This window comes from Emys orbicularis, chromosome 7, assembly GCF_028017835.1.
Source record: "Emys orbicularis isolate rEmyOrb1 chromosome 7, rEmyOrb1.hap1, whole genome shotgun sequence".
NCBI lineage: Eukaryota > Metazoa > Chordata > Testudines > Emydidae > Emys > Emys orbicularis.
In genome coordinates this window covers 104,577,599-104,593,191 of record NC_088689.1, presented here as the reverse complement: position 1 = coordinate 104,593,191, position 15,593 = coordinate 104,577,599, and the positions used below count along the sequence as shown (strand labels likewise).

At 41.3% G+C, this 15,593-nt stretch overlaps 1 protein-coding gene across 1 annotated transcript in view; it reads right to left on the bottom strand.

The window, feature by feature from the left end:
• The window catches only part of CACNA2D3 (calcium voltage-gated channel auxiliary subunit alpha2delta 3), a 729,039-nt gene that overhangs the window by 82,237 nt on the left and 631,209 nt on the right, over nucleotides 1-15,593 (bottom strand). The gene's annotated exons all lie outside the window — the stretch shown is intronic.

Here is a 15,593-nt window from a genome sequence, read left to right as displayed (position 1 = left end):
GCATGGTCTGATTGATCAGGATACACTGGAGAATGGGGAAAGATAAGTGAATGTTGCCGCATGCTGCAATTTTTATTAACTTTAATATTGAAGGGCTATGAGGCTGATCACTCCCCCACAAACTCCAAGGCATTAACTAGGTCTAGCCTGGTGTTCAATGGCCTCATGCCATACAACTAAGGAATGAGAGTTAGGTCTGTTAGCCAAACCCCAGTACTGAATTCATGATTCAAACCACTGCTGAATCCCACCAGTTTCTCCTATCTCCCTTCTGAGATTTTATCATGAGCACTGTGATAATTGGTGGGTTTTGTAAAGCTTCATTTCCTGGAATCATGTTATTTCATGAGAATCTCAGCTTTCATTTAAATGGGGTGTGTGGGGGGGAGGTAAGTTCCCAGCTCTCATGACTGAAGGGAAAAGCTTGAAAATGTGAACCCTACAGGCTCAAAACACAGAAGCAGATATATATAATCACAATTTTATAAAATCACAATTTTTAAGCCAATCATGATTTCTGGGGCCCGATTCATGATTTTTAATGCTTGGGCTTGGCTGTACTGGATGTAGTTCAGTCTGAAAAGATTTTCCTTACTGAACAGGCTAACAGTATCCACCTGGCCCCCCTGATGAAAGAGAAAAAACCCACTGGACACCTTGCCAATGTTAACTCCGAGGGCAAAATTCCTTCCTGACCCCAAAAGGTGAACTGGTCACACCTGCAACAAGCCCAGACACTGAGGTCTGACAGTTGCATCATCTGTAGGGCATGGCAGCTTTCAGAAGCAAGAATGATTGCTGCATGCCCAGGAATGCTTAAACACAGAGGATTTTGTGGGGGAGAGGGTGCCAAACCCCTCAGCCCCAGCCTGGAGCCCCTCCTGCTCCCCAAACCCATCGTTCCCCAGCCCCCCCCAGAGCCCACTCCCCCAGCCAGAACTCTCATGCCCCCTGCCTGGATCCCAACCCCCTGCCCAAGCCCTGCTCCCCTCCCTCCCGCCCTCCAAACTCCTCAGTCCCAGCCTGGAGCCCCTCCTGCACCCCAAATCCCTCATCCATGGCCCCACACCAGAGCCCGCACCCCCAGCCGGAGCCCTCACCCCCCCCCCAACGCCCGATCCCAGCACGGTGAAAATGAGTGAGTGAGGGTTGGGAGAGTGAGCAACAGAAGCAGTGGGGATGGAGTGAGTGGGCAGTGGGGCTTCGGAGAAGGGGCGGGGCTTTGGAGAAAGGGCAGGGCTGGGGTGTTCAGTTTTGTGCGAGTAGGAAGTTGGTAACTCTACCAATCCAGCGCCTCTAAGATGGGCAGAGGCATTCTCACTAAGAGTCACAATTCTTACTCAAGGCCCAGTGTTTGAAATCTTTGCCTGCTCTGTTTTGCTCACCGTTTCTTAATTTAGTTTTCAGCAAATCAGAGGGGCCACACATTTGCAATGAGAAATGATACAAATGTAGTTAAGGAGTGCAAACTGTACACTTTATCCTGCTTCTGCTGAATTCAATGGGAGCTTGCCTAATTATTTCACTGGGAGCAGAATCAGGCCCAATATCTTCACTGAATGTATTTAAGGTTGTAAAGCACTTCTAAGTAACCATGCTCAGTCACTACAGTGATTAGGGCCATATACTGTAAATACACAGATTTTGTTTTTCATTTCTAAACCTGTACTGCAGTGATGTGCCTGAAAAGTTGTGCAGAACAATTGTTTTCAGCTAAATTACATAATGTAATATTACACTGTAGAAATTAACTTTGTTTACCTGAAACACTGTGGAGTCTATCTAGCAGCAATAACTGCCTTGGAGAAGAGTTAATGAGGGCTCAAGTAAAGAAAGACTGTAGGACTGCTCTCCCAAAGTGGTTATCTCTTAGTTCCTAAAGCCTGGTCTACACTGGGGAGGGGGATCAATCTAAGATACGCAATTTCAGCTACGAGAATAGCGTAGCTCAAGTCAACGTATCTTAGATCGACTTAGAATTACTGACTTCGCATCCTCGCAGCGTGCCGCGGCTCCCCCGTCGACTTTGCTTCCGCCTCTCGCCGAGCTGGAGTTCAGCAGTCGACAGGAGAGCGATCGGGGATCAATTTATCACGTCTACACTACATGAGATAAATCGATCCCCGATAGATCGATCGCTACCCACCGATTCGGCGGGTAGTGTAGACGTTCCCTAAGTTGAGAGAGCAGTGCTACATGAAAGTCTGAATGTTTTACGGCACATCTTAGGGCAGCTGTTTCTTTTCCATTTCCTTTCCTGCCTGTGCTGCACACTAATGCTCTTTCAAGTTGAACCAAATATTAATATACATTAAACTGCCTACAGTCTATCACAGTATCATCAGCTACTAGGATACCAATGAAAGAGAAGCAGCTCTCTGCTCTTCCTTCTTAGTCAGGGGTTTAAAGAAAGGAAACTTCTGAACTCAAATAGTAACTAATGAAAATCTATTTAAGTTCTTATTGATGCCACAAATAGAGGTATGGAAATCATTAGTGCAATAAGCTTAGGCTTGGCGGAATTCAATTTTAAAAACATTCTGATGGATAATATTGATGTTTGTTTTTAAGCAATTTTTTCTATTTTTATCCATTTAAATTTTCACAGTTGCAGGAAATTATGGAGGGCAATAATGACATTATTTAATGACAGCAGTTGTTGTGATTCAGAAAGTTGAAGCTTTATAGCCGTTAAACACAAATTGTCAACATCACGTCAAAACAAACAAGGTCATTGTCTGGGTACACCGCAAGAAGGACAGGAGACTTGTTATGGGTTTTAATCAGGCCGCAACTTTATTATATAGATGTCTGGGACTACCCGGCAGATAAGGTGTATAGTGCGGGCAAATCCATGCTTATTCAAATCAATTCTCTGGGGCTTTCACCAGCCCCCCTTTTTTTCCCATCCAGGTCCCCCAGCCGAGCCATGGCTTGGACCTGACCATCCACCACCCTCGTAAGAGGGTTAAGGAGGGCTATGAGAACAGGGGGTGCATGAGAAGGGTTGGCTCCCAGCCGTACCAATCATAGGAGTCCCCAACGCCCTCCCCCGTTCTGTTCCATTATCCAGTACCTCCTTTTAAATCCTTTACCAGGCCATTTATCTGGTCACTGGCTGCCCTCCCTATGGAGTACCTGCACTGAACATCCGCCCAACCGTACAAAATAAGTTGCGACATATGGCCTACCACATTCACTTCTCACCAGAAAAGGTCCATCCTCACACCCACTGTGTGGAAGGCAAAAAACCCACACTCCACCGAAGTCAATTGTGGTGGTGCGGGAAAAATTCCTTCCCAGCCCCCCTTTAAAAGAGGCGACTAGCATAAAGCCCACAGCAGGTCCAGCCCAGCCTGCCATTCGCATCCAATAGGGGAGGGAGGGTGGGTGCTGGCGTCCTCGCTGCGTGGAGCAAAGAGACTTGCCCCACCCAGGTTTTGTACCTTTATGCACATTCCTGGGGGGGGGGGGGTGAGTCACTGCTGCAAAGCTGACCATCGAGCACCTTTTTTACAGCAGTTTTCTCCCCCCCCACACCTCCCCAAAAAGCAGAGCTGCCCTTCTTTGGGTAAGCCCCAGACAAAATCTGCCCCACTTAGTTGTGGTGCAGTCAATATCCTGAAATCAAACTCTGCTAAGTTCTCAAGCAGCATTTTTCTTACTTTGCCTAGCTGTAAACTTCATTTATTATCAATGGAAATATCGCTGGTTTGTGTGTGTATGGTGAAATCAACTTGCCGACATTTACCAATAAATCCATCCAAGCCTAAATAATTTGCACATATTGCATAACTTCTCCAACTCTAAAAGCAGTAGCTTCCTTTCACCCCATACTTTCAGCAACATGGAAGCCTGTAATATGGTCCTTAGAAAATACCTTTTCTAATTCTGATGAAACTATAAGATGGGAAAAGATGAACACTGAGCCATGGACTGTCATTTTGGAAACTGAATGGGATGGAAAGGTCTTGGAGAAAATTTGAGTCACACAGGTCAGCCCTTTCATTACATTTGAAAATTACATACTACAGGAGGGAGTAAAAGCAAACCAAGCAGATAAAATGTTGGCCAAGAGTGCTATAGATATGTGGCTAGAAGAGGCCCTACAATGTCAGGAGCCTTTGAAGTCATGCCCAAAATTAACTAGCATTAAAACAGAAGTGATAAAATACAAAGGGGGTGCTCAACTGCTACCTGATACAGGTAAAATATGTCAGTTTATTCTATGTGTTACTATCAGTCACTGCTAATGAAGTAGAAGTCAGGTATAAACACTGAAGAAAGAAGATGTGATCAATACTGATGTGTCTCTTCAATTTCAGGGGGAAAGCAAGAGGAAAATAACCTAGTTTATGTAGATTTTTTTCTTTATGCTCGCCTACAGGCACTCAATGTGCTGTCATAAGTTTGCTATCCTCTCAACTAATGCATCTGCCTGAACCAGAAAGTTCATCCTTCAAACAGCATCTGCGGGGACAGTATAATAGAACCTACAGTAAAAGCTTGCAGACATCTTCTGACAGAACAAACTACTAAGGGCATCTCAGTAGCATGACAGTTAGGAAACATTATCCTCATTTAAATTGAACCCTGAAATGTATTCCCAGAATTTATTATGCTCTTATTTCTCTTTTCTTTTTGCAATCACAGAAAACATTTCACCCATCACAGAAGGAAATCTTGACTCTTGATGAGACTTAGATGTAAGATACAGCTAGCCGCTGACATGGTATGTAAATTGTGATTCTGGACATTGTACAAATACATAGAAAGAGATGGTTCCTTACTCTGACAATCTTACAGTCTAATTACACAAGACAAAGAGTAACAGATAGATAACATATAAAAATATACAAAATACTTTTTTAAAAATTGATTTCCTCCCCTTCCCATCTCTCTGACCCAGCACCTCAAACAATGTGTTCATTCCTCCATTGCTGACCCAATTGGCCCACCCCACAGAAACACACTGTTATCTACCTTTTGCATTAATTTTCCTCCCAGGGTCACTGCAATTCTAACTCAACACTCAGTTCCTCCACCCCTATTCCTTCTACAGTCTGGTTAAATTAAATTGCTATACCTGTTAAAGGACTGTAACTGTCTATTATTATTATAACTATCCACACTATTATTTGTAAGACCTCTTAGTGGCCTATTTTGGAGATACTCAGCAGCCACATCAACTATGTTTCCCGAGCATTTATCATTTCTGACAACAGCACAACTGTGGCACATGTGGTAAAGGGGGAGGACATCACCCATATACCTTTGCTTTACTCTCCAGCTTCATATAAAACCTTTCTGAGGGAGAAAAAGAATTTTAAAGACATGGCGAGTGTTCGAAAATCTGCCTGCCATTAAGAAAAATACCAAGAGATTCCTAAAATGCTGTAGTAATATAATGCTCTCAGTGCCTGCTGCTACCTCATTTTTAAAATGCCACTGCGGCTATCCTATTTTCAGCACACTAGTTCATTCGGAGCTAGTATAGGTATGGTTCAAAGGGCTAGCTATAGTCAAAGGGAGCAGGTGATAAAAGCCCACAGGTAAGCATAAACAAAGTGACTTTAACAGAGGGCTAGATGTTGGGGAGGACATGAAAAATTACAGTAGGGTCACAGGAGCAACAATAAGGAAATAAGTGGAGGAAAGTGCTCAACAACTTAGAGGTCTCGACACAAAGGCAAAGGGTATGGGGAATAAACAGAAAGATGGAAGTATTAATACATAAGTTAAACTATGACTTAATTGGCACCACAGAGACTTGGTGGGATAAGTCTCATGACTGGATTATTGAGATGGAAGGGTATAGCTTTTTCATGAAGGACAGGCAAGATAAAAAAGGAAGAAGGTGTTGCATTACATATCAGGAAGATATACACTTGTTCTGAGGTCCAGAAGGAGGTCAGGGACCAGCTGAAAGTCTCTGGGTAAAGATAAAGGGGTAAGAAATAGAGGTGATGTCACTGTAGGGAAGACTACTATAGATCACCAAATCAGAAGGGGAGGTAGATGAGACCTTTCTAGAACAAATAACAGAAATATCCCAAACCCAAGACCTGATGGTAATGAGGGAATTTAACTACCCAGACATCTGTTGGGAAAATAATATGGCAAAACACAAAATTTCCAATAAGTTATTGGAATTTATTGGGAACAACTTTTTGTTTAAAAAAATAGTGTAAGTAACCAGGGGGACGGTTATTTTAGACTTGATTCTGACCAACAGGGAGGACTTGGTAGTGAATCCGAAGGTGAAAGGCAGTTTGGATGAAAATGATCCTGAAATGAGTTTTCATGATTCTAAGGTAGAACACAAAGAATTTCAAAGGGAGAAGAACAGAGGCACGGGGACAGCAACATGCCATGAAACTCTTTGTAAAACAAATCTGCTATTGAAATAGAGAACTGCAGCAACAAGCACAGGTATCAATCTCATTCTTGTTCATTGGAATCATATGGAAAGAAAGTATTTGCAATATCCCTACTCCATTTGTGCAATGGTACAATCACTAATCAACAGTGATGTTCCAGTTTCTATCCAGCTCTCATATTGACATATGCTTGCTGGTGATGACTGCAGCATAATGCATATAAAACAACACTGAAGAGGATTACTGTCTCGCATTATCTAATATATGCTACAGTGTAGTTTATTGTGCTGTTGTACACCTTCAATACCTTTTAGGATTACTGATTCAAAATATAATTCCTTGCAGAAAAACAGATAGAAAGCCTGATCTAAAGACCATACTGAGGTCTGATCCTGCAAGCTACTGAGTAGAGCTGGTTGGAATTTTATGACTAAACAGCATTTCCCCCCCTTGAATATGGTGTTTTGTCAAAGCCAAATCGTTTTGCTGAAATGTTTCAGTTATAATGGGCTTTTGATGAAACACAGGTAGATTTCCAATGGTTTCCTGCCAGCTCGCCTGGTGAGGTGCTGGGGACTCTAGGACTTCCAGTGTCCTCAGCTCTGGAACAGTCTCACCATGCAGTCTGCTCCAGGGCTGGAGACCCCAGGACTTCCTGAGCCTGGAAGCCTCAGTTCCTGGCCCCATAACAGGGATCCTGGAAGCCCTGAGAACCGTGGCTCATGTCAGGGCTTTCGAACTCCCTGCAGCAGAGCTGGGAACACAGGTTCCCAAGATCCACGACTGCTTTCTCCTTGTCAGTCCACTAGCGCTGACAAGGAGCCAGGAGCCTAGAAGCCCTCAGACCCATGGACATGGAGCTCCCATGCTCAATTTTGTTTCAATTTTTTTTAAATAAAATGTTTTGGTTATTTCAAAAGGAATTTGGTAAGGATTTTCTCTTCTGCAGGCAATGTCAAAAGTTCTACGTTTTGATCTGAAATACCGTGGGTTGTTTTTCAGAATTTCCTGTAGAACGGGAATTCTGACTTTTGAACATCTCTACTACTGAGCAATCTGTCCCTGATCCAACTGAGTATTTAAGCATATGATCAAACAAGTGCTCTGCTGGATCAGGGCCAGAATGCTTAGAACCTTGCCTAAGTCAGTGGGAAGACTCCCATTGATTTTAATGGAAATTTCCTAAAACCAGAAATATAGCAGTTAAAAAGCTAACAATTTTATATCTGAATTAAATTGAGATTAATTCTAGCATTATGCCCCATGCAATCCCATTGAACTCCACACACACTGTTGTTCATGCAACTGTTTTATTTACACAGGTATTAAGTTAATGAGAGAAATCCCTATTATGAATCCATAGAACCTGTAGTTTCAAACATTCATCTATCAATTTAACTAAATTGTTCATGCAAACACTTTGCTGCAAAAATGGTAGAGGAACTAATGAAGCGATAAATGCTATTTTGTAGTAGAATTAGAGATCTGCAGCTAAAGAGACAAAGTGTCATATTTTATTTTACTATCTCATTATACACTGAGTGTGTTTTAAATACCACTAAAGAAACCATCTTTAGCAAAACCTCTTCCAATTTTGATAACAGATTATGTATTAAAATAAACATATAAAACTCACAGAAAATTAAATTTCTACGGTATTAGAAAATACTCTGTCCCTAAATTTGTCTTAGAAGTACCTTCATAGTCACCTGTGACTGAAAAATGAAATTTCTAATTAAATGCTGCTACAAAAAACAAACAAAATACACCAAGAAAAGCTGACAAAAGAACTTGTTCTTTGGTGTAATAGGAGTAAATAATCAAGCATGATAATGAAATTGATCTCAATTTATACTTTTCAAGCTGGGACAAAAATGGTCTAAAATATCTAAATAAAACAACATGTAAATCCTATACTTTATCTCAGACATGCTTTTCCAATTGCCATTTTCTTTATCCTTTTGTTTCTATTACTTTTATGTCAAGTAACATCTGTTTCTATTTACTGTAGCAGCAACATGAACTCACTAATTAACTTTAATCATACTTATCTGACATACATTTTATCTATATCTGCAAAGATGTACAGCACACACAACAGCTTATTATTATAAGTTGGGAATTGATTGAAAATTGAAGCCTATTTTACCGCTGCTACTTGTAACGGCACCAATAAGTATGCAGACACATGAAATTTGATTTAAAGGCCTCTGGCTGCAACTTTATCTAACTTGTAATTAAGTGTAAGGTAATCCAGCATCGCTATTCCCTGCGGTCATTCTTGACTCCAAAGGCCTTGCATCCCCTAAACCAAACCTTCTATCAAAAAGACTGGGTTCACTGTAGGGGGGGTGCTTGCATCTGAGCCAGACCATAAAAGCCTGTCCCGCAAGCCCGCCCCACACCTACATGTCTCAGACCCTGCTTATTCCAAACCCCTGCTGGAGTTTTGGGGAAAGGGGCTATCACAAACCAACCTCACAAAAGGCTCTCAGCCAAAGTTGTTACGTACAAACAAAATACAAACTGAGTCTCCTACTGGATTCATATCCTCACCTCATCTAGCTAAAAAAGAAAACTGAAAACTTCCAGGGCAAATAAGTGACCCAATAGGCAAATGGCTGCTCCAGTCTCAGACACTGGCTACTCCCAGATGCATCAGTGGAAGGCGAAAAAAAAAATCTGCAAAAACAGTAATTATGGAATAAATTGCTCATAGGGGAAGTTTCTCCATAATTCATATTATTAGTGGTTAGTTAATGGCCTGAAGTGGGAAGATTTATATCCCTTCTAAACATTTTTTATCCTATCCAATGTAACTATCCAATCGATGCTCTCATTAGCCATATACATTTCCAAATCTTATTTGAATCCTACTAAGCTCCTGGCCTCAATGATATCTTTTTAGCAATGAGTTACACAGGTTAATTACGGGTTGTATGAACAAGAACCAAAGGAAGGCAAAATAAGGCAAAAAGCAAGACCAAAATGCTGCTCCAGCCCCCAAAATCAGTTTTCCAAGTGGAAAGACCATAACTTCCATCCCCAGATTTGCTCTCCAGCATCTGACTAAAAAGCTTTTGCTTCACTCCCTTGAAGGGTTAAAGCCGAACAAATTGTAACTGCCATCAGGAGATAAGAGTCACCTCTTAAACAGCATCTTACATCGTCTCCCTTAAGCTATGCAGTAACCAAGCAGGGGCACGGGCAAGGTTTGACGTTCTCAATCCCTAGCTGGTACCACTCTCCTCTTCCCCCAGCCCAGTCAATCAGGAGCTTCCACCTCTCTAGCCAGGCTGGGCAGACACACATAAAGGACCTTGGGAAATACACCTGGTTAGCAGTTTATGAGTAAACTGTGCCTCAGGCAGAGCTGTGATGGTTCTCAAGGGAACCCATGGTTGTGGGGCATCTCACTATCAGCTGCTCTTAGCATGAGGAAGCCTTGTCTGTGCCCGCCATGGGTCAGCTCTCTGACACCACCAGCCGCAGGCAGCACAAGCACTTCCCTCTCAGCCCACTGGACTCTGCTGTCCTCTGCAGGTTAGCTATAGGCACAGTCCAACCCTCAAGTCCGCCAAGCATTTCCCTGGAATGCCCAGCCCCTGATCCACTGGACCCTCACAGAATTCCAGATTCTCCTGTTCCCAAATGAACGGTGCCCCACAACTTACCAGTTGCACTTCCGCTTAACACACAGCACTTAGATTAGTTCACAGAGAAAGCAAGTATAGGTTTATTTAAGAACAGAGATTCAAATGATAGCAATCAGAAATACTGGAAACAAAGGGTTACATATAAAATAAAATCCTAACATGCACTCTAGAGCCTAAACTTAACTAACAGCACATTATTATGCCACGAGAGCAAAGCTAACCCCAAATCCTTCCAGCATCTTACAGCCTGGCTTGGCTGTCATCTTCCAATCATGAAGCAAACCCACTACCAGTTTATTTCATAGGTGAAAGACACACAGGTATTCCTTTGCAACCCCAGATATATCAAAACAGTCCTTTGACCTTTATTCATAAACAGGACACCCTCCTACTTTGTATTCCTTTCTGGAGATTTTGCGACCTCTTGTTAATTACTTTATCTTGATGAGTTGGGGGCTTACTATGCAGAAGGGTATACATTGTTAAGTATACAATGCTCAATTTGCATATCAATAGGCAGATAGATAAGCATCTCTTGCCTGTCCAAAAGGAACATATTTGTCACCTCCTGGTGAGCTGCTTTAATTCACAGACCTTAAGAACATAATGTCCAGTGTAGGTAAATAATTCCTTATATATGTGTACATACATCTTGTAATGGTTATGAGAACGAGTGTGTTACTAGCTTTCAGCAGAGACCTCACATGGCACCTTTTAGTGAATTATTATTCATATAACTGACCCAGGGATTCCCTGAAAAACTCTATCCACCCCCTGTGCCTTCTTTCTGTTGGTATCAAGAGGTTCCTGGGTCACAAGAGTGTCTCACAGATGCTTGGCCATCTCTTCTGACGGGTAGGTGGGAAAGCGGTATGTGCGAATGGTAGGTCCTTCCCCTACTTCTTGCCCTCTTTGTGGAACCTAGCTCCACTCAGGGAACAAGTTTTGTGAAGTCCTCGCACTCTTTGAGCACCAGGACTGTCATCAGGCCCAGAAACTGAAAGAGCTTCTTGTACCCTTTCATCCTCTTGTATCAGAATGTGGCCCATAGCCAGGAAAGACTGGGATAGTCTCCCATGATACAATACTATGTTTTCTGAAGCAATATCATGCTTATTTTGCAAGAGGTGATGGGTGGGCTGTTTCAATATCATTCATGCGTTTTGTCCACCAGCCCAATATGAAGAAGAGACTGTATTGCTTTGAATTGCATCAGAGATTTCCAAGACAAGATTATTTGTTTAACTAGTTTAAAATCATCCATTAGCAGAATGGAAATCTAATGTTCACACAATTTCTAAGTTAAGCAACTGTTGCTATTTTAGCCAATTCTGTCAAAAACAGAAGGAAAGTACAAGAATGAAATCACCAGAAAGTACTGTCAGGTTTCAGAGTCTCTAAGGTGCCACAAGTACTCCTGTTCTTTTTGAGAAAGTACTATGTAATTCAGTTTATGAGCAAATTTCATATGTAATGATGCCTTTCTGTACTTGATATAAAAGTATTAGAAACAGAATGCTGTAGCTTTAAAGCGGTGGTTCTTAACCTTTACTGCAGCCTGCACCCCTTTGGTTCTCAAAATATGTTCTTGCACCCCTTATCAAAAATCAAAATATGTTCTCGCACCCCTTAAACCAAGATATATTTTTGTTTGTATATTACAGTAATTGTTAAAAAATGTGTAATGTTAATAAATACATAGGTTTGATGAAACAAAGTAGTTGTACTTTTGTGTCTGTGATTAATTTGTGTTTTCGATGATTTACCTTCTAAAAAAATCTGGCATGTCTTGCACCCCCAGAAAGGGCATCTCGCACCCCCAGGTTGTGTGTGCACCCCAGGTTAAGAACCACTGCTTTAAAGTATTTGAAACATTTGTTTGTTTATCTTCACATTATTTCCCTACCGCTAGATTCTCGTTAAATCCAGGGTGTTTCTCTGTAAATAGAACCATTCTCATGCACACTCCTCCTTCTGAATATGAAGAAATCAACTGCTTTTGGCTAAAACTGTGACAAACTATCTTCTAATCATTGGTCAGTGGGGTGCCCCCACTAAGGGGCAGCAGGGATAGAGGGTGTTAGTTTATTGGGTTGTCTTTACATTTGTGATGGGAAACATCATGTACATCATGTTATATCCTGGTACAGCAAGACACAAGTTAGCTTAAGTGTTCACAACAACAGTTGCTGCACCACATCAAAAAAGAGAAAGAAATCTTAATATTCAAGTGCCGAGAAGTAGAGCAGATTTTTATGGTTACTCTGTTTCTGGCAAATCTCTACTTGTATCAGTATGATAATTTTCATCACATCAGACTTTTCTCTCATAACCAAAGCATTACTACCAACAAACAGGAGTAGGACATGTATTATAGGGTGGGAAAAACTCTGTTTACAAATACATATCTTCACCGATTTCTATATAAGGAAGAAAACACATACACACACGAAAGGTAAATTAACAGATTTAATCATAGGTTTCCAAAGTTGAACAGGGCATGAAGATTCAACTAAAAAAAGCAATACCTTCTTATATCACAATGCAGAGAACATAAAACAAGTCCTGTGTTATTGTTGGAAATGAACCTCACAGTGCTTAACTTTCAATGACCTTGCCCTGTGAACATCTTTTCAATTTGTTGAGTGCTAAAAATAACACAATTGTAGCTGCAAAGGATTACCCAGACTAAGATAGGCAGTTGAAAGGCATTCTTTACAGCTTCTGTTAGTTCACACAAAGTTAGTTCACACAAGAGCACAGGAAATACACCTGGATAGCAAGCCCTCTTACACACACACACACACACACACTCAGATCATTGAATTCATCAGCCTAGGGAAAACTTTATTAAAATCCGTGGAGAATTTTTCAAGTGAGAAAAAACAGAGCCATAGCAGGAAACAATAACATGAAGAGTTACTGTATCCTGTAACAAGGTCAGGAGTTGCTAGAGGGGGCCCTAATGTCAGTCATCATTGATGCAAGGGATGGGATATGTCAAGGATGGAGGAATGGCCTCTGTTGCAGGAAATGCAGTGAGGCAACACTTAAGGCAAGGGCCTTCCCAACTGCTGTAGCTTCAAACAGCAAAACATAATTATCAGAGATGTGGAATACTTGTCGCTAGCAGGGCTGCTGAAAGTGTCATCTCTGAGTGTTACAGTGGTTTGTAGTAGCCCCATTTACATCTAGGTCAATCCTAATTAAAATTAGTCCCTATTAAACCAATATTTACTTCCATTTGTGCATGCATTTGCAGGGGGAGGGATAGATAGCAATATCTTAGAGCACAAAGGTTTGGAAGCCTTTGTTTTAACCTTTTATATAGTTTGGTATTAATATAAAGGTCACTACTCCTGGCCTTTAAACTCAACGCGTTTGGAAAGTCAGAGCATTTAAGTGCTACTGTGGTGCCATGTGACTCACGTTCATAGGATTCTTTTTCACTGTGTTGTTAGTCTTTCATCTCGAACCAACATGATGTGTCATTCATCAAGGGTGTAAGAAACTATAGTCTATCATCTACAGCAGTAACTGTACCATTCTCTGGACGAAAAGTTATGATTACTTTACAGTGTCAGTTGCTCTACATTTTCAGTCACTGTTCAGCTTTCCTTCGATTCTTTTGACTGGTGTCAGATACAGTTCAACAAAGTACAACAAAGTATTATACAGTTCTCATTTTTCCAATTTTTTCCTCACCTTCAATGAACAATTTCTATTTAGTTACCACATTTGTAAGATGCCATAATTTGGGGCGGGGTGGAGGAAAGCATAAAAGCTCCACTTTGGAAATGAATCTGCAATACCAACTCTCCTCTCCAAACTCAGGGCCAAATTCTACCCTTGCATATGCCTAGGCAACTCCCACTGGAATCATTGGCAGGTTCGTGTATGTATGAACTGTTAGGACATCCAGGAGCAGAGACTTGTCCAATAGCAGTAGAGGCCAAACCAGCCTTTTCTGCATACATCTGACCAGGAAATGTTGTCATTTTCTGCTGTAAGAAGAGCCGGTCTGATGAATTCCTGCTTTTGTCAACTCCAGGTAAGACCAGTGTAATGCCCATGAAGGCTACCTAGAAATTACAGCTAATGTAGCCTATAGTGGTCCACCTTCTAAAGAAGAAAGACTGACAAGAATATACTGCTTTGCAATCTATTACAGGATCCTATCCAATTCAACATCCTGCTCCTCTGCCACAAAGACCTAAATTGGGCTGAACCCTGCCCATATCTGTGACCATTGTGTGCTCTCTCTCTCTCTGTCTCAGGGCAGCATTCATTTGGGGCATTTCAAGTGAAAGGGCCCCATATGCACCTATAAGGGGCCTTGGCCAAAGCTTTCCTGGTGAATAGTCTGGGTTGCAGATCCAGCCTCTGAAACAGTCAAGACTGAATCCAAACTTTGCCACGTTCACAGCATATTGCAAGACCCACCTCTTTGATCAAGTGTTTTCCTACTGGGAGAGTGGAGTACCCTAACTCCAACTGGAGTACAACCTTAGTATTAAAGTCTGTGTAGGAGAAGTAGGGAGTGGATTGCTGTGCTTCCTTCAGGGGGGCAATCTTACTTATATTTATATAAGATTAACTAGAGAAGACAGAACTTTAGAAATTAGTTTATAAATTATTGTTTAAATAATGTAGAGGCAGAATTTGGCTCTTGATCTCCTGAAAGCTCAAGCTAATTAATTTACATACCAAAAATTAAGCTGAAGCACTTTCTGCATCATCCCATAGTATTACAAATAAGACTAGTAGCTGAGTTCACTGCAAGCTGTTCATGTGCATCCAAAGGCAGAATTTGGTCCTAACAATGTTACGTTGTATGGTCAGCATTTGGAGAGATTTGACATTTTCTGATGGTGCAGTTTCAAGACAAAGCTAACAGATGTATAAAAGTGAGCATGTGACCTTAAAGGAGCTCATTATACCAGATTTCACATTCCTTTGAACACCTTATCGCAGCTTTAATTCTATGGCAGTCATACGCCATTAGCCCTTTTACTATTGTAAATGCTACAGTGTGAAGTGTTATTTTATTTCTAAAGAAGTTAACAATGAGATAAGTCAATATATTACCATGTGAAATATGAGTTTTCAATCAAATGTCACTTAAAGTGTCAACGCATTTGCGAAAAAAGCAGTCCAATATTTTTAGTATCCATACAAATATGTTTGCCATCCTCACCGAGGAAGGCACCAGCACTGTGTTCCCATGCAACAAAATCCTGTCAGCACAGCTAATCCCTATGGATGTCAGAAGAATAAGCCCCAGAAGAGCAAACAACTGCACTGTCAAAACCATGTCATCAACATGCAGGCCTATTCCTAGTATTATTACACACTCCATTGCCTCCAATCACAACCCAGGAAAACTAGAATCCATGTTCAGAGTCATTGGATCTTGAGGAATTGACACAGCATGGCTAATAATTCCACAGAATTCAGAAACGACATTGGATTTTAAAAAGGCAGCCTTATTTTTGTGCCTTGGATTTGAAGCAGATTAAATAATAGAAAAGGGTAGGCTATCAGGTCATGATTTGTA